This window comes from Ambystoma mexicanum, chromosome 2q (assembly GCF_040938575.1).
Source record: "Ambystoma mexicanum isolate Mex_15411 chromosome 2q, UKY_AmexF1_1, whole genome shotgun sequence".
Classification (NCBI taxonomy): Eukaryota; Metazoa; Chordata; class Amphibia; order Caudata; family Ambystomatidae; genus Ambystoma; species Ambystoma mexicanum.
Genome location: NC_090924.1, coordinates 1,398,769,776 through 1,398,788,248, shown reverse-complemented (window position 1 = coordinate 1,398,788,248; position 18,473 = coordinate 1,398,769,776).

The window sequence follows — 18,473 nt, the reverse complement described above, 5'->3', positions numbered from 1 at the left end:
TGGAGTAGCTAAAACAGCTTCCCCGGGTCTCTGCCTCTCCCCTTCCCATGTAACATCCACTTTACTAGACCCAATACCATCGAGATGCAACGAGGAGCGCATCCAATCGCCAGTGACAATCCTGGTCAGGGACATGGTCCCCCTAAAACCTAGTCGCTCAATTTACCTAAGTGCCTCGACCACCTTTCCGGAAAAAGTTGCCAAGACTTTTAGTGACGAGGTTTTTCACAAAGGCATTTTGCTTACTGATGCTCAGACTACTTCTACTGTTTCTCCTTCTTCAGAAAACGTTAATCCCACAAATGCACTATGCTCTGTACATGCCACAGAGAACCGTTGCAACTCATTAGACATTGCAAACAAGCTAATATTTGACTTAGTCCAGATTAATAAAGCTCGGCAAAACTTGCATGTTGAGCCTGCAGTTCAAGTAAATCCTTCATGCACAGATCAATGGAAAACACCAAATGCCCAAGTCGCCGATCAGAACACCATGAGTAACTCTATAACTAGAGATATTGCGGGGGGCAAAACGCAGGCGCCTTCAAGTCAGCAGTTCACCCCCAATGCAATGTTCTCAACTGAAAAAACTGAAACTCAGTTTGAAAGCAGCGTTGAACAAAAAAATGGACTCGTACAATCCACTCCTGAACACAAAGTACTTTCTACACAGGTCACTGAACGACAGCCTCTGTTTTCCCCTGCATCAGAAACTTAATTGTCTGATTCTTCAATAATGGAGCGCCCATATCCAAAAATCAGATCAAGTAGGCAGACATACCGACACAAACAGGTAAGAGATAACTGGAACCCTGACGCTCCCAGAGAATCATATCTACCTAAAGAGCTGCAGACAATGATTATGGCATCAATGGGAATAACCATTGCACCCTTCCTTAAGGTCTACGAACACACCAATGAAAATATTAAAGATCTCACAACATTGACTGCACTTTTGAACACAAAAATAACTGATGCTGAAAGGAAAGGTTCCGTGTGTAAAGAAGATTTAATCACAACGAGTATGCTAAAATCTATCTCTGGATACACTCAAAAAAATAATGAGGATAAAAAACTTTTGGCAGAAGTAGCCAGCTAAGCCCTGAAACTATTTAGTCATAACTCTGATCCTGACCCGCAGATTCTTGACTTGGAAGTATCTCCTTCTGCCAATGCCCGAAAAGACAAAGACTTGGTGCATGATTTAACAACAACAAATCACAATTCAATGTCAGCTGATCGCAGCTTCCTTACACTGCCTCACGTAAATCGGGATCAAATGACAACAAATGGTCCCCTTATTAATCTTCAACCAGAAATAACAAAGCCTATGATGTCAATGGCTGACGTCTATGAAATTCTGTGTTTTTCCACGAATAAGTCTGCTGCAACACCAAGTTTAAACTTGTTACCTACAGGCATCGACCTAGTTGAGCCTAACAATTACGCTAAGGACCTGGCACAGCAAGATGTGGCTTCTTTCGACGAGGTGCTGGAAATTAGACGACTATCCAGCAACCCTGCCTTATCAAATCCACAAATGCCTTCATCTTCAAGAACTGCTTCCTTGACTTTTGGAAAAAGCACAAAAGATGGCATAGCGGAATCAGGTGCAGCTGGCACAACTACTTCCAAGACTTCATACGTATTCGACATTTTTAAGGGATCTCAATGTCCAGTGAAATCAGCACCCACTTTTGCATTTGGGAAAACCCAAGTTCCCAGATAAAAATCATAAAAATCAACCTGCAACCAAGACACGGCACGGAAATGGCTCCAGAAAATGTTTTCGTAATCTAAAAACTGTAAACCTACCAGTTCATCACAACACTGGGTGTAAAGACTCTACCTTTCCGAAATCCAATTTGGTGTGTGAAGTCGCAAGCTCCGATGTCATTCCTAACTCCTCTGATGCGGCTCAGAATGACGAATCTGTCTTGATTAACTTATCAACGTATGAAGATGAAGTAAAAATCCTCCAAATTGAGCAGGGTTGTCCACCAACCACGAGTCCTGACCCTTGCGCAATTGGAACTGGCAGCAGTTGTGCAGATAAATCTTTACTTTTTGACTTATCTGTAGCTTCTAAATCAATGAAGCAACAAAGAACTCGCACAATCGTGAAACCAGCCACATTGGACGTAAAAAAGATTGTTGAATTTGACTCCCCTTTTTTAACAATGAAGGAAAACCGTTCGAAAACATTGGCAAAGAGATTCTCTGCAAATGAACGTGAAACCTGCCTATTTAAGGCAACTTATGCCTCTCTAAAAACTGGGAAGATGACTACTCCGAAATCAAGTCAAACGATTCAAGAATCACTGACTCCTCGTGGTCATATCTCAGATGCAATACAGTCGATCCTTAAACGTAATTTGACAAATTCCAAAATTACAAAAAAGAAATCAGTTTACGAAAAAGTGATCCTGGAAAGATTAGACTCTTCTTACAACTTAATTTTAAATTGTCAGTACTTAACTAAGCTTTTTTATCTCGTGCCCAGTTTGAGAATGATCGATCCAGATAATCTGAAAATTGTGGAGTTTCACTGTGAAAAAAGAAATGATACGGTGACCCTGCATCTTGCCTCAAGAATAATTCGTGACATATTAATAGAAGCAGTACCTGCACTTTTGTCACTAGGCTTTGACCTATACTCTCATCCTCAAGATGCCCTAACATCAGAGCTCCCTCTCAACAGAACGCACGTCGAAACCCTCGAAAACTCAGAGAAAATAACAATCATGAACATAAAACAAAACATCAATTCAGGCCAAGAGTCTACGGTATCTGCAGAAACCACGGTCAAACCTGAAAACAAGGAATCAGCCCACTTCACAGTTAATGAACAAATTCAAATAACCATCGAAGACCTAAGTGCAAATGAGGACATAACCCCTCAAGAGGTTTTGACGAGACGCACCTCAGAAAATGGAAATTGGGCATGGTTGGCCTCAAACCTCAACAATAAACATCAGAACTAAGCCGATCCTTGACTTTTGGATCTTGGAACACACAAGGCTTTGCCCACCTGTTCCAATCTCTTTGGATGTGTAACCTGGATCTGATATGCCTACAGGAAACATGGCTAACTGTCTGCCCTACTTCTTCTTTGTTTGAAAGCTGCAAATCCTGCGATTGAGCCTCTTAAAGGCAGGCCTATGGCTGGGCTTTTAATAGCTGTAAAAGATTGTGGCCTTAGAATAGTAGAGTCAATGAACGTTACACCGTATATTCAAACCGCTAAAGTGATGATACCCGGTATTTGCAAACCTGAGTTCCTGTACATTATTAATCTTTACTGGAACTAGATTGCAACCGGGACCTCACAATTTATTGACCAAGTGACCTTGATCTTTGACACAATACTTCAAAACTCAAGTATCGCCCAAATCATAATCTGCGGCAACTTAAATATCGACTGTCTGAATATGAATACCTACACTAAAACAAAGTCATCCAACAAAAAGGCTAATAAAATGGCTGCCCACACATGGGAAACTGAAATGAACTCCCGAAAATTAAAACTCCTAAATGGGAACACCCCCGGTGATATCCCAGCAAATCCAACATGGATCCGTGACCAAAAATCCTCAACATTAGATTATTTCTTTGTGTTGGAATCTTTTGCATCAAAAGTCCATCACCGGGAGGTCTTTAAGACGGAATACAGTGATCACGATATGTTAAAGATGATGTTTAATACCTGTAACAACATACTTCAAACATCTTGGCCTTATGCCATCACCTATCGATCTGGAAGGATTAGCCTCAACCTCAGAACAAGTGACGTTATTTCGTTAGTATCAACCTTGCTGTTAACTCCGGACGAGATAGAATACCAGCATCTTCTGTCTCAATTTTTAGAACATAAACAAGGCCTTAAACAACATAAGATGCAACATAAACACAAGTTTGATATCCAGGTGCTGCAATGTAAACGATTGCTATGTGGAGAGTTAGGGAAGCTGCCCGAGAAGACAAAGGACTTCACAGACGTGCTGGCAAAAAACGAGCAATGCAGCACTCCTTCAAAATGATTCTGAAGAGATGTTAAAAAAACGTAAGAAAAAAAAACTTCTGAATTTTGGAACCTTGTGAACAATCTTGTTGCTCCTCAGGAGGCGCTACAAGCTTCTCCAATTTCCCAAGAAACCTGGGTAAAACATTACACGGATCTGTTTAGTACACCGAAAGCCGAATTCGAGAAAAACCTTGAAATCGGAGCCCCCTGGGATTTAAAGTTCGACAAAGTTAACATTATGGCCTCAATTAAGAACTCCAGTGCATTGGGAGCTCGGGGACCTGGCGGTTTTACAAATTATACCTTGAAATTAAATCTTGATGCATGGGCAAATCTTTGCATCATCCTCTTCGAAAGGATAAGTGTGAAACAAGCAACCCCAAAATCGTGGAAAAACACCATTATTGTACCAATTTTTAAAAGGGTAACAGATTAGATCCGCGAGATTATCGACCGATCGCTTTACTCGACGTATTTGGCAAACTCTATGCAAGCCAACTTCAACAAATGCTGTTATCCTGGTCAACAGAGAACAACCATATTGACCATCGGCAAGCTGGCTTCGTTAAAGGCGTTGGATGCGGCCTCAATACTCTCCTGTTGAACCTAATGAAAATGGAAACAATAAGAACCAATTCTGCAATTTATGTGGCAACTATCTATTTTTCACACGCTTTCGATAGTGTTGACTGTCAAATTTTGTGGGACAATCTCAAAGCCTGGAAGTGTCCATCTAGCCTTCTGAATGCAATGAAAGAATTGCACTCCAACACGACCATTCAAATCAGACTTGATCAAGGAGGCACCTTATCCACATTAATCAAAACCTATAAAGGTGTGAAACAGGGCTGCCCCCTGGCAGCCATCATTTTCAACCTCTTTATTTCTGACATAGGTGATACAATTATTGAGGTTGCAGCTTTTCCACCTAAAATTCATGGGTCACAACTAGGCTGGCTTCTATACGCTGATGACTTAATCCTCTTGGACGTCACACCTGTCGGTCTGCAACGAAGACTGGATGCACTTGAAAGGTACATTAGCAAAAACGAGCTTCACATAAACAAGCAAAAATATGAAGTTCTGATTCTATGTAACTTGGCATCTCATAAAAGAGGAATTAAACAATACGCTTGGCATCTGGAAAAAACATCTCTCAGAATCTCTCCACATATGAAGTATTTGGGATCTCTGATAAATTTGGAAAATTCTCCATAAAGCCCATGATTGACTTCTATCGGCAAAAGGCCACACCGGCTCATATCTATGTATCGTATCATGTTCGGCTGCCCACACGAACTGTGGAATACACTAGAGAACAATTTCTGGACCAGAGCGCAGAACCTCCCAAAGGGATGCCCGACTAGTAACTTGAGATATGATTTGGGTCTGACATCCACACAAGCAAGAGTGTGCTGGAATACATTAATTCTTTACAGGAAGACCATACTTTCAAACCCAGTCCCACAATTTAAAATCTTACATTAACCAGATACGGACCAGGAATATACAGTCCTTTTCAAATGGAGTAATTTATGCACAGAAATCCTTGATGCAAACAACATAAAATTCACAACTTTATTAGAAAATCCAAACAAAGCAAAACTGAAGTTGGGGAGATCGGACTGGCATCAAACTTGTGCTGACAGAGCAAGCTCTCGTCTCATAAAAGATGCACCATCGGAAGCAAGAGAGTTAGACAAATTACAGTCTTACTTGATCCAATCCCCGGATCAGAACTCAAGGCTACTATTCTTGCAATTCCGACTCAGCCTTTTCCTGACCAAAGATCGCACAGGAAGCTGGACATCGAACGAAAACTCTAACCTCACTTGTCGTTTCTGCAAACACTCCACAGAGACTCTAAAACTTCTGATCTTATTCTGCCCAAAGTTTCGATCATTACAAACAAAATTGTTCGGACCTCTCTTCAAGGGCCATCAAACTTATTTCGCTAATGACTGGTGGAAATCTATGTTTCACAGTTCAGAACGAAAAGTCATGTTTGGTCTGGTAACGTTTTTGAGGGATTTGAAAACTTGTTTGGCTGAATCGAACCCCACATCTGTGACGCTTTAAGAGATGTGAACTTATGCTAAGACGGTGTGGGTTCGTATGAAGTGCTGTAACTGAGATGAACTTTTCTTTTTAAAGGTTTTCTTTTAAACCAAATAAAAATACAAACAAAACAAAAAAGATATCCACCTCTTTCAGGACAAAATTGCTCATGAAGTCTTTCTCAAAGAGATTTTTTGGTAGTAAGGTATACTTTGCTCCAGAATCAATAACCATACTCAGGTCTATATCGCTTATTTCTATTGTTGCCATGGGCTTTTACAGATCTGCATCATCATCTTCAATCTCATTTATGTTCGAGTCTTCAATGGACATTCTTTCATATCTTCACACAGCTCATCAATACTATTTATATGTTCTTGTTTTGTCCTGCAGCAGTTGGTGAGATGTCCCTTGCTGTTGCATCGTTTGCACACTACCTTAATTGCTGGACAAACCTCACTGCTCGCCAAATGATGAAAGCTATCACATCAATAACATTTCCTGCGTTCCTGAAGCTCTTTGAATCTTGTGATTTTCTTTTTTACATATGCTGGTTTTTTTCTGAATTGATTTTGGTTTGTAGCAATTTTGTTCTGAACTACTAGCACTTCTGGTGCTTGTAATGCTTCTTGTGTTTTACTGTCATCTGCCGTTCTCTTTTCCAGCTCCTCTACTCATTTATTTGTATGTTCCACTACCTTTGCAATCAGAAGGACCTCATCTAATGACGGGTTACCCTTAGACTACAATGCCTCCCTTACTTTTCCATCAGCACATTCCAGCATAAATTGATCTCGCAATCTTTCATTTAAATTTGCTCCAAATTCACATGAGGTTGCTAAACCTTGCATGGCAGTAATACATTGCTCCACCATTTCTCCATGTTCTTGCTTCCACTTACCAAAATGATACCTTTCAAGTACTATGCACACTGACTTTTCATAATGCATATCCAACATTTTAACACATATTTCATATTCTGTAAGCCCTGCTGCCTGATCCTCAGATAAAGATGGAAGATTCTCAAACTGTGCTTGTCCATAGTTGCCTAAACAATGTATGAATACACATTTCTTCCTTTCATTTGCAAAGATCATACCATGGCCAGCAAGGACATCAGGTTCAAAAACGCTTCTTCCATCGTTTCCAAGGTAAAACAGGATCTCTTGTGTCTAGAAAATAATGTGGAGGAGGAATCCCTTGCATTTCAGTGGTATGGTTGAGAGTGGTTGCTAAGAGTAATAAAGTGGCTCACAAAGTACAATGTAGAATGATACTAGGACTATATTGCCTTATTTTATCTGGACCCTTTGGTGATTCCTTGTTTAATACTTTAGGAGCTTTGGGTTGGCACAGTGACTGCACAATGGTTTACTTTCATGCTGTATGCAGCACTTGTTTTAGACTCTGATGTGTGTTTGCAGATTGTTGCGAATCATTATAGAAAATCATTAGTGGATTGCAGTAGTCACTGTGTTATATTGACAGTGGTAATCTCCTTATTTTTCCCTATATCTCTTTAAACTTTTTAAACAACAGTTTATTGCAATGCCCGCAGGCCTTTTTTGCTGGTTGCTTTAACAAAAGTAATGCCCTAGCATTACAAAATAGATTGAGCCAGGACGACAGTATACGTTGGAACAATGTACATTTTTGATTCATTGCGTGCGTGTTGTTTAAAAGCGTTGGGTTTCCTTGGAAACCAATATGGCAGCACGTTATTCGATGGAGAGAGGTCCTTTGCTCTAGCGTATGCACACCCTGTAGCAGCGGCTTCTCTCAAGGAACACGCTGCCGCTCTCTCACTCCGGTAAGTAGTATTTTATTTCATACAATGCAATGTCGCAAGTGGAGACTACGTCACTGGCAGTATAAACTGACGGCTCATCTTAAATAATGCTATGTGGCACAGATTTTGTCTCAGTTTCTGACTATACAGATTTGCTGCAATTGCTGCTAGTAACGTTGTTATTATTCGTGGCAATACAACGTGATTAGTCCAGCCGCAGTGGATTTGGTTACACAATTAGTAACAGAAAACTGTAGCTTGGTGCTAATTATGCACGCATTGCTTGCTTTCCATTTGGTGGCAAATACCGTTATACAGTGCATTCAGTAGAATGACTCTCCAGAAAGGTACAAGTATGGCTCATATAGCGCTTTTGACTTACTTCTAGTTTCATTGCATCGGTGTCCCGGGTGAGACAATTGATGTCGAGCAACACTCCCAAGCTGGAACACACATTAACAAAGTCGCAACGCTCAAAAGGTTCACAGAGAGTCCGCCCTTGTGATCTTCCTTCTCTCGCGCACTTCAGGGATCCCTGGGAGGTTTCCTGATGCAGGGACGGATCCGCACGGCTCATTCCAATCGAAATGGTCAAACTGGGATGGCTCAAACTGGGATGGCTACCAGGGACGTCATTTCACCAAAATGCCAGGGGTAGTGGAAGTGACATCACACAACCCTTGACCCCCTGATGACATCACAGGCAGTGATGTCATTAGACCCCAACCCCAAGTGATATCGTGGGAAGCGATGGAACACGACCTTTCACCCGTTGCCAAAACAGGAAGTGACATCACAGCATTGCACACTACGAAAAATATGGTTACGATATCACTATAATGTGATGTACGTTTCATGCAAGAATGGATCGCCATATGTAGCGTTAAGATCAGTGTGTATAGGCCCATATTACCAAATTATTGTGAATGCAAGCAGACGTCCATGACCATGATATGTTATTATATAGCACTTACGCGCTTTATATAGAAAATAATATACACCCAATATCACCCAACCTGTCATGGTACTCATTTATAGACCTCAGAAGGAGGAAAGGCTGAGTTGAGGCGTTTAAGAACAGACTAAATCAGTGACTCACCCCCTGAAGTGTACCTGAAATAAACCTTTAATGAGTCTAGCAATTATTGTACAGAATTCCAGAAAGACACATTATTTGGTTTCCTATTCTTTCTTATTTCGGGTCAGTGCTGACTTGTGGCACTCCTGTTCTTATTTTTCTTATTTTTTTTTTTACAGAGGTCGCAAGGGAGACCACAGAGGTCGCAAGGGAGACCTCAGAGGTCGCAGTTGCGACCTCTGGCGACCCCCAAATGACGTCCCAGATGGCTACTCGGTGGGCTTCCAACCTAATCCTATCCTCGTCGTCATGGAAATGACGTACACTTACACCAAGTAGGAGAAGGTGATTATCTATTAAATGTACAGATTAGCCCACCTGCTCTGTCAGCAACACAACTGTAATGATTGCTAAACATTCTTCCCAGGAATTTTTCCCTTCACATTCCATGTTCCACATTCTACATCTGCTCATGGTTACCTTGTTGAGGCTACCTATAGCAGCAGCTGTGCAATAAGATATTACATGGCCTGTCAGAGGAAGTAGCAGTAGAATGTGCCTGATTCTGCTTTAGCCTCAGGCTGGCCCCCTGTCAGAGGAAGTAGCAGTAGAACTTTGCTGCTGCTTTAGCCTGAGGCTGGCCCCCTGTCAGAGGAGGTAGCAGTAGAATGTGCCTGCTGCTGCTTTAGCCTGAGGCTGGCCCCCTGTCAGAGGAAGTACCAGGAGAACGTGCCTGATTCTGCTTTAGCCTCAGGCTGGCCCCCTGTCAGAGGAGGTAGCAGTAGAATGTGCCTGCTGCTGCTTTAGCCTGAGGCTGGCCCCCTGTCAGAGGAGGTAGCAGTAGAACGTGCCTGCTGCTGCTTTAGCCTGAGGCTGGCCCCCTGTCAGAGGAGGTAGCAGTATAATGTGCCTGCTGCTGCTTTAGCCTGAGGCTGGCCCCCTGTCAGAGGAAGTACCAGGAGAACGTGCCTGATTCTGCTTTAGCCTCAGGCTGGCCCCCTGTCAGAGGAGGTAGCAGTAGAATGTGCCTGCTGCTGCTTTAGCCTGAGGCTGGCCCCCTGTCAGAGGAGGTAGCAGTAGAACGTGCCTGCTGCTGCTTTAGCCTGAGGCTGGCCCCCTGTCAGAGGAGGTAGCAGTAGAATGTGCCTGCTGCTGCTTTAGCCTGAGGCTGGCCCCCTGTCAGAGGAGGTAGCAGTAGAACGTGCCTGCTGCTGCTTTAGCCTGAGGCTGGCCCCCTGTCACAGGAAGTAGCAGTAGAACTTTGCTGCTGCTTTAGCCTGAGGCTGGCCCCCTGTCAGAGGAGGTAGCAGTAGAACGTGCCTGCTGCTGCTTTAGCCTGAGGCTGGCCCCCTGTCAGAGGAAGAAGCAGTAGAACTTGTCTGCTGCTGCTCTTGCCTACAGACTGACCCTCTGTTGAGGAAATAGCAGTAGAATTTACCTGTTGCTGCTTTAGCCTCAGGTTGACTCCCTGTCAGAGGAAGTATCAGTTGTACTTGCCTGCTTCTGCTTTAGCCTCAGGCTAGCCCCCTGTCAGAGGAAGCAGCAGTAGAACTTTCCTGCTGCTGCTTTAGCTTCAGGCTAGTCCCCTGTCAGAGGAAGCAGCCTTCCTGCTGTTCTGGTCTCTGGAATGGCCCTTTGTGAGACAAAGCAGCAATCCTTAGTAGTCTCTGCCCAATAGTGAAGGCCCGTTTGTGAGAGGAAATCAAGGGTCCAGAATCCACACATGTTTCTAAATATTTCAGAAGAATTTTCAAAATATATTTAGAGTCAGATGTATCTTTCCAGGCTTTGCAAACTCGGGCACTGGGCAATGGAGCGTGTGTACCTCCTGGGCTATCTGACACTCTTACATATTACAATTTGTTTAGATAGTGCAATCCCTTCTTTGGGCTTCTGACATCTTTAGATCAAGGAAGACAGGTAGGAAACCATTATGCAACTCAGCCTAATTTTCAAAGTCATTTATATTCTTCACAGCAAGCCTTCAGCAAAAGATTCAGCAAACTGGAAGCTCTCTTCTAGCTTCAGCTACTGACAACTGTATCAAAAATGATGTAATTTAATAATTAATATAGAAACCCATTTCCATTGGACCTTGCAATTAAAGACAACCCCTTCTGTGCCTGTGATTAGCTGGCTTGACTGCCACTTTAGAACATGTCTGAACAGGTTTCACCTAGCTTATTCTGATCCAGTGGACTCTCCATGAAATGCTATGAAGGAATTATTAATTTATTTCAGCATGATTCTGCAAAACTTGACCATTTTGCGTCTAGCAACCATTTTAGAGTGTGCCTGACTTCGTCCCACTCAAAATGGCTGATCAAATTATGAAATGCCTGACCAATCTATTCTCACTTATAACTTAGCACCTGCTCAAATCCGAATCTAGGTTGTTTGATATCTATGATAAATGTATACTATTCAACATGCCCTTTGCTTGGCAAAACATTCTGACCCCACAAAATAGATTGCCATTCAAAGTGCTTTTCAGTCTGAAAAGCACTACATTTCTGAAAGCAACACTAAAGCTATCGATCAATCTGACAAGCTTTCTGCGTTTAGTTTGAGGGGGAGGGGAGTCTGGCAAGTCTAGCTCCACCTTTACTAATTGCTTCACCTAAACCGGAAGGACACACTTATGCCTTCTTATTCTTTAGGCCATATCGCTGAGTATGGGTATTGGACAGGTGTCCCTCAGGCCATAGCTATTGCTCCAAGTAGACTGGTTGCAGAATAGTGGGCACCCTTTCTATCACACACCTTTAAAAGAATCTAACCCAGTTAATGGAATGTTTTTGAAATGGCTTCCTCAGTGCCAGAACATGTCAGCAGAAGGTTGAGTGCATCCAGGAGAGGGAGGTCAGGTGACTGGAATGTTGGGTGCTTGCTATGAATGTGGATTTCACCCTGCAGTGGTGTTGGGGGGCAGGGGTGGGCAGACATGGCCGGTAACGCCCGCCAGCCCGAGACATGGTAGCCCCGAGCAAGGGGTAGACAACAGGGTCACAGGGACATGCTCCCTGCTTCCTCCCCACATAAAAAAATAGATTTCGCCACACAGAGAAAAGCTCGGGTGGCTAGAACAGCGGGTGTAGAATGCATACTCTCGGCCGCTGTTCCAGCCACCTGTTTGGCTAATGGCCCGCCCCCGAGTGTGAATGCCACTTCTATGTGTGACAATTGAGCCTGAATCTGTGTGTCATGTAGAAGGCTGATTGGTGTCTCCTTGTGAACACTACCTGGAGCCAAAGCTTGCTTTGTTTGCCAGTGGTGCCAGTCTGGTGTCTGTCAGATCTAAGGCTTTTGCCACACCAATGGTCAAGAGCCGTGGAAACGGGTTCAAGCCGGCTGTAGTGGGGGTTGCAGCAAAAAAGCGGAGACACCACCCCCAAAAGTAACCTTCTGAAGGTATGTTCTGGCCTGGCCTGGCTGACCGGCTCAGCTGAAGTTGTTCCAGTGTTTCAGTGCAGCCAGTGATAGAGTAAAGATTATTTTCCAGGGCACTGTGGAAGATTTGAGGGTTGAGTGCATTGTGATTTGGCTGCACAAGAGGTTGATCACTGTTGGAGAGCAAGAAGATGTACTGCAAGAGTAGTCTTTAGAACAATGGAGGTACACAGAGCCAGAGGCGGAGCTGGCAGAGGCTGGGGGGAGTATAGCCCTGGGTCTTTTAGTTGTAGCCCCTGATAGAGGCTCAGAGGCTACAACCTAAACGCTAGCTAGCCGCGAGTCCTGACATTAGCGTAGCCCAGATCTTTTCCAGGCCTAGCAACCAGTTACCTACGGGTTTGGTGCGCCCTACAAATCAATAAACAAACTAACAAACAAACACCCCTACACAGAGCACTTAGCGTGTGGCAGCCGGCTGTTACATTTTAGGATATTTTATCATGTCCTGGACTGTCAGGGGAGCGAGCTTACCTGTGCCACTGCTGTGGCGGAAGTTAGAGCTGATCTGGCAGTGAGGACTGAGAACGGTTGGCGACTCCTGTCACCAGGCCTGTTGCCTCATGCTGGGTCATGTGCAGCTTGGCGGCATGTGTTTGGTGGCAGATGTACAATGTGATATCTTGGAGCAGGTGGTGGCCAGGGTCGACAAATAGATGACATGTGGCCTGCTGTTGGTTCGTGGCATTGTCTTGCCACAGTATGTGCTTCTGTTTTGCCTCCTGACAGGGAATGAGTTGGGGTCCGTGGCAACATGGCCCTGCCGCAGCAGAACGCACAACAGTTGAGTTTGTCGCAAGTTCCAAAAGGCCAGCCTGAATGTTGGTGCGCCGATTCAGTCCGTCAGATTCCTGTGTCCTGAAGGAGAGACTGGGGTAAAATAGAGAATTGCACGGAGGAGACCACTTAGGTGCACTTCTGTGCAAAAGGTCAACTGAGCGCAATTTTACTCTAACATGTAGTGAAAAAAGTGTAAAAAACACCAACATCGCCTTTACATCGGCATTTACAATGGATTCCTATGGAATCTGCTTGCTTTTACTAGGTGTAAATTCCAGAGGAATTCATTGGTTAAATATGCGCATGAAAAATGCATGCCGACATGAAATCAAATGCTTTTGCAGGCGGAGCAGGGATGCAGGGCAGGAACATTTACCCTGCTCCGCGCAGCAAGGATGGACGTGGCAGGTTAAGAGCTAGCCACCTATCTGGTGGTTGGTTGTCAGCCAAAATGCTTGCTACCCAAACATTCACTGGGTAATAAACGGGCCATCTCAAGCGTTTATCCACACAGCTTAATGCTACCTGAACGCACACGGGATGATTGGATTGTAATGTTTGTAACTTTAAGTTTCATTAAAAAATGTTGGTCTTCTCAAACGTCACAGGCCCTTGTAAAACTGTTGACCTTGGGTTATGCAGAAGGGTTTAGAACAATCAGTTGTTGCTAGGGGAGTGTGTGTGTGGCTGTGTGTGTATTTTCTGTATGTGTCTATGTGTGTGTTTTCTGTGTGTGTGCCTTTGTGTGTATTGTCTGTGTGTGTACGTGTCTATGTGTGTGTTGTTTGTGTGCGTCTGTTTGTATCTGTGTGTTGTCTCTGTGTGCAGGTGTGTGTGTGTATTGTCTGTGTGTGTTTGTATTGTCTGTGTGCATCTGTGTCTGTGTGTGTATTGTATGTGTGTGTCTGTGTGTGTATTGTCTGTGTGTGTGCATGTGTGTTTGTATTGTCTGTGTGTGTGTGTGTCTCTATGGTGTGTTGTTATTTGGCTGCACAAGGTGCAGGTGTGTGTGTATTGTCTCTGTGTGTCTGTGTGTGTTTTTGTATTGTCTGTGTGTGTGTGTGTCTATGTATGTGTTGTTTGTGTGGGTCTGTTTGTATCTGTGTGTTGTCTCTGTGTGCAGGTGTGTGTGTATTGTCTGTGTGTGTTTGTGTTGTCTGTCTGCATCTGTGTCTGTGTGTGTATTGTCTGTGTGTGTGCATGTGTGTCTGTGTGTGTATTGTCTGTGTGTATTTTCTGTGTGTGTTTGTGATGTCTGTGTGCATCTGTGTCTGTGTGTGTGTATTGTCTGTGTGTGTGTTGTCTGTGTGTGTGTGTGCATGTCTGTGTGTGTATTGTCTGTATGTGCGTGTCTGTATGTGTGCTGTCTGTGTGCATCTGTTTCTGTGTGTTGTCTGTGTGTGTGTGTGCATGTGTGTGTGTATTGTCTGCATGTGTGCATGTTTGTATTGTCTGTGTGTGTGTTGTCGGTGTGTATGCATGTGTGTGTGTTTATTGTCTGCATCTGTGTGTGTGTGTATTGTCTGTATGTGTGCGTGTTTGTATTGTCTGTGCCTGTGTGTGTGTTGACTGTGTCTGTTGTGTGTATGTTTATGTTTTCTGGTAACCTGTTGTGGCCCTATGTTTGCACGGATCATGTTTCTTGGGAGGATAGCTCAGGGGCAACGTTGCCTTGGAAGCAAGACGACATGGAGCAACACAGGTTCGATCCCCGCGTCAAAAACCTCTGGGTATTAAGCGCGTTATAAATAATCAATCATATCATATTATATCATGTCATCCAGGAGCGGGGATAGGTTACTACTGGTACTGGTGTGTAGATTGCCTATGGTTACGATGTATCGTGTTTCCTGACAGCTGTGTTTGATGTGGTAATGGAGTGAATTGCATCTGTTTTGGTTTACTTAGAGTTTAGTATTCACGCTATGCATATTGTGAGTGTAAACATTGTATATCTTTCGCTTTAGGTCGTGATGAAGAGATGGTGGTCTGCCAAGTATAGATAATATAGGGTGTAGATAACCGAACCGCAGGTGCTTCACCTATCATTTGCGTCAGGTTGAATGTGAGAGTGTATTGCCTTATTTGTACGTGCAATGGAGATGTGTCTGTGTGGTATGTTAGCTTTCCATTGAGGTAGTGTTGGTTGAGCTTTGGGTGCGCTTGGAAGGGTGTGCGTGTAGAGGCTAGTGCAGTCTGTCAGGGAGTTTGTGGTTTATTTGTGTGGTATGTTAGCCTCGTGTTCATAGGGTGTTTACTATGCATGGGTTGTCCTCAGAAGAGGGTATGTGTAGAGAGTTGCAAGAGCAGTTGATCGGCTCATGTTTGGGATTGTGGGACTGCCATAGTTAGTGGTGTGTTCTTTACCAGCATCCATAGTGTGGGTTTGTGTGTGTGAAGGAGTGTGTGAGTAGGTGTGTGACTGTGTGTGTGCTGTTGGGTGTGTGATCCGTTTGAATGGGAGTCAGGTGGAGGCTGCAAGTGTATGTCTCCTGCGTTCTACCACAGTCAGGGGTGTTGCTAGGTCTGGAAAAGATCCGGAGCTACGCTAATGTCAGGATTGGCGGGACTCGGGGCTAGTTAGCCTTTTGGTTGTAACTCTTGAGCTTCTATCCGGGACACAACCAAAAGACAGGGGCTATCATAGGCGTGTACAGGGAGTTGCCTGGGGTGGCACGTCCCACCACTGGAATCTGGTAGGCCACTCTAAGTGCCATCCATTATCTTTATGGCGTGTGTGTGTGTGCACTCATACTTCATAACCTCCCACTCCCTGAATAAGTCAGTGCCCCTCTTGGGCCGTCCCAGTCAAAAGAGTCTGGACATGCCACTGAATGCTATAGCACCCCCAGGCCCTCTTAGTGACACCTCTGACCACAAAGCTTATGTCGTGGTGATGGATCTATATGATCACTGCGCCCCCGTAACTGCAACGGCCGAAAATGCCCACACCAGTTGCGGTGCGGCGCAGTGATCATATGGATCATATGGATCACTGTGCCCGCTTCCCCTGGCCTGCATTATCCCTCTCCACCCCCCCCCCACTCCACTTACCTTTAGAGGGGCACACGCAGAAGTGTGACACCCGCACTCTGCGATCCCTGCGGTGTCAGCTCCTCCCACTAACGTGGGTTGGAGCTGACGCCGCAGGGTGCTTTTCTTTTTTTTTTTCTTACGTTTCCCCCGCTTTCCGAAATGGTAAGTGGGGGACACCCCCCCAACCCCTGGCCCCCGTTACTGCACCCAGGTAGAGCGGGGGACACCCCTGCAACCCCCGCTCTGCTTGGGCGCAGTAAATGTCACCCTCATTTTGTGCACCTCCAAAGTTGCAGTGACTGTGGAGGCGCACAAATGAGGGCGAAATTTTGGTACAATACCGTGGAGATCTATGTTTTGTGAGAAAGGGCGATGTGTAGTCACTTCTCTTCCTGGATGTCGAGAAGGTCAGTGCAATGTTGACTGCATGCATGAGTGGATGGATAGGTCACCGGGATGTTGGGTGCAGGCTGTGAATGAGTGTTCCATGTGGGAGGTGGACCCTGAAGCGGTGTATGATAAGGTTGGCATGGCAGTGGGTTTCTCTATGTGTCCTCTTGTGAAGAACATATATACAATGTAACCCGGACCTGAAACAAATGGATAAAGAGGCTATTGTTTCCTGCAGGTGTATTTGTATTTGTACACCAACGGATTTGTTCCCCCAGCGCTCAGGCAGATCTGTAAACAAGAAGGCGTGGTGGGTTAGTAAGGTGGAAGGGAATAGGATAATGAGAGAAGTGGTGTTCTGTTGGCAGCTTCAGTCCAGTTTACACCGTGTGCTGAGCTTTGGTGCGGCATTCGGATCGATGTCAGTCCTCGTGTGCTGTTGGCGTGGCTTATGTGTTGGTTGTTTGTTGTTGTTGTTGCTGCTGTGAGGGATCCAAAGTTTGTTCGTTGAAAATTAGTAAAATACATGTTTTCTCCCACATGGTATAGTCTAAGCTCTGCAATATCCTCCTTTGGGAAATAGTGGGAATAATCCTTTTAATATGGATAAGGAGATTGACACAACACTCATGGTTGGAGAGACAAGTAGGGATATTTTAATAGCTGATAAGTATGTTAAGGAAATGGGAAGAGGATGAGGGAAACAAACTAAACCCGCTAGCAAGAATCATGTTAAACTAAAATGCAAAACACAAAAGCATGGGTGTGCAGGGATCTGATAATGTTACAATAGTTGAATTTGAAAATATTTTTCAAGTACTGAGATACGTAGAAAATGTAAATCTAAGACCGGAGATATTCAATGCAAAGATGTTAGAGGATGGGTAATTGGAGGTAGTGGAGAGGTAGTGGAGAGGCTAACTTGAGACAAGATTGCTCAGCCTCTGCTGGAATAACATGTCTGATTATGGGACCATTATGAGTGACTCATCTATCTAACAATATATTAAAAGGCCAAATGTATGTTTGTCCGATGCAGTATCTTTGCCTGTTGACACCGCTAGAGGAAGCTGTTGCATCAGGATATATCGAGACAATGCCAATTCGCATAGCTTCTCCTGTTGTCACTGCTAGAGGGAGATGTTGCCTTAGGATATATAGAGACAATGGCGATTTGCATATCTTCGCCTGTTGTCACCACTAGAGGGAGCTGTTGCCTTATGATATATAGAGACAATACTAATTCCCATAGCCTAGCCTGTTGTCATAGCTAGAGGGAACTGTTGCCTTATGATATATAGAGACAATGCTGATTCGCATAGCTTCGCCTGTTGTCACCACTAGAGGGAGCTGTTGCCTTGGGCTATATAGAGACAATTCCAATTTCCATAGCTTTGCCTGTTGTCATAGCTAGAGGGAACTGTTGCCTTATGATATATAGAGACAATGCCGATTCGCATAGCTTCGCCTGATGTCACCACTAGAGGGAGCTGTTGCCTCAGGCTTTATAGAGACAATCCCAATCCCCATAGCTTCGCCTGTTGTCATAGCTAGAGGGAGCTGTCTCCTTAGGATATATCGTGGTCCTACTGTGTTAATGCAAACCAGCACTTTGGCCCGTGTACAGGCTTCTACACTATTTAATAATATCGGACAAGGCAGCAGAGCAGGGTTTGTGGCCTCCCAGTACCAACGTGGACTCAAGATTCCGGAGACTTGCTACTTAGCTTCTTGATCAGAATGTGGACGTGTGTGGGAAGACTCTTCCTTCTAGCGATTGGTGTAAGTGCCAACGGCGAGTATGCCCGTCCTTTTTGCATAGATTTTCATAATAGCCTAATAGGGGTTAATTCCACTGCCACTTGCTA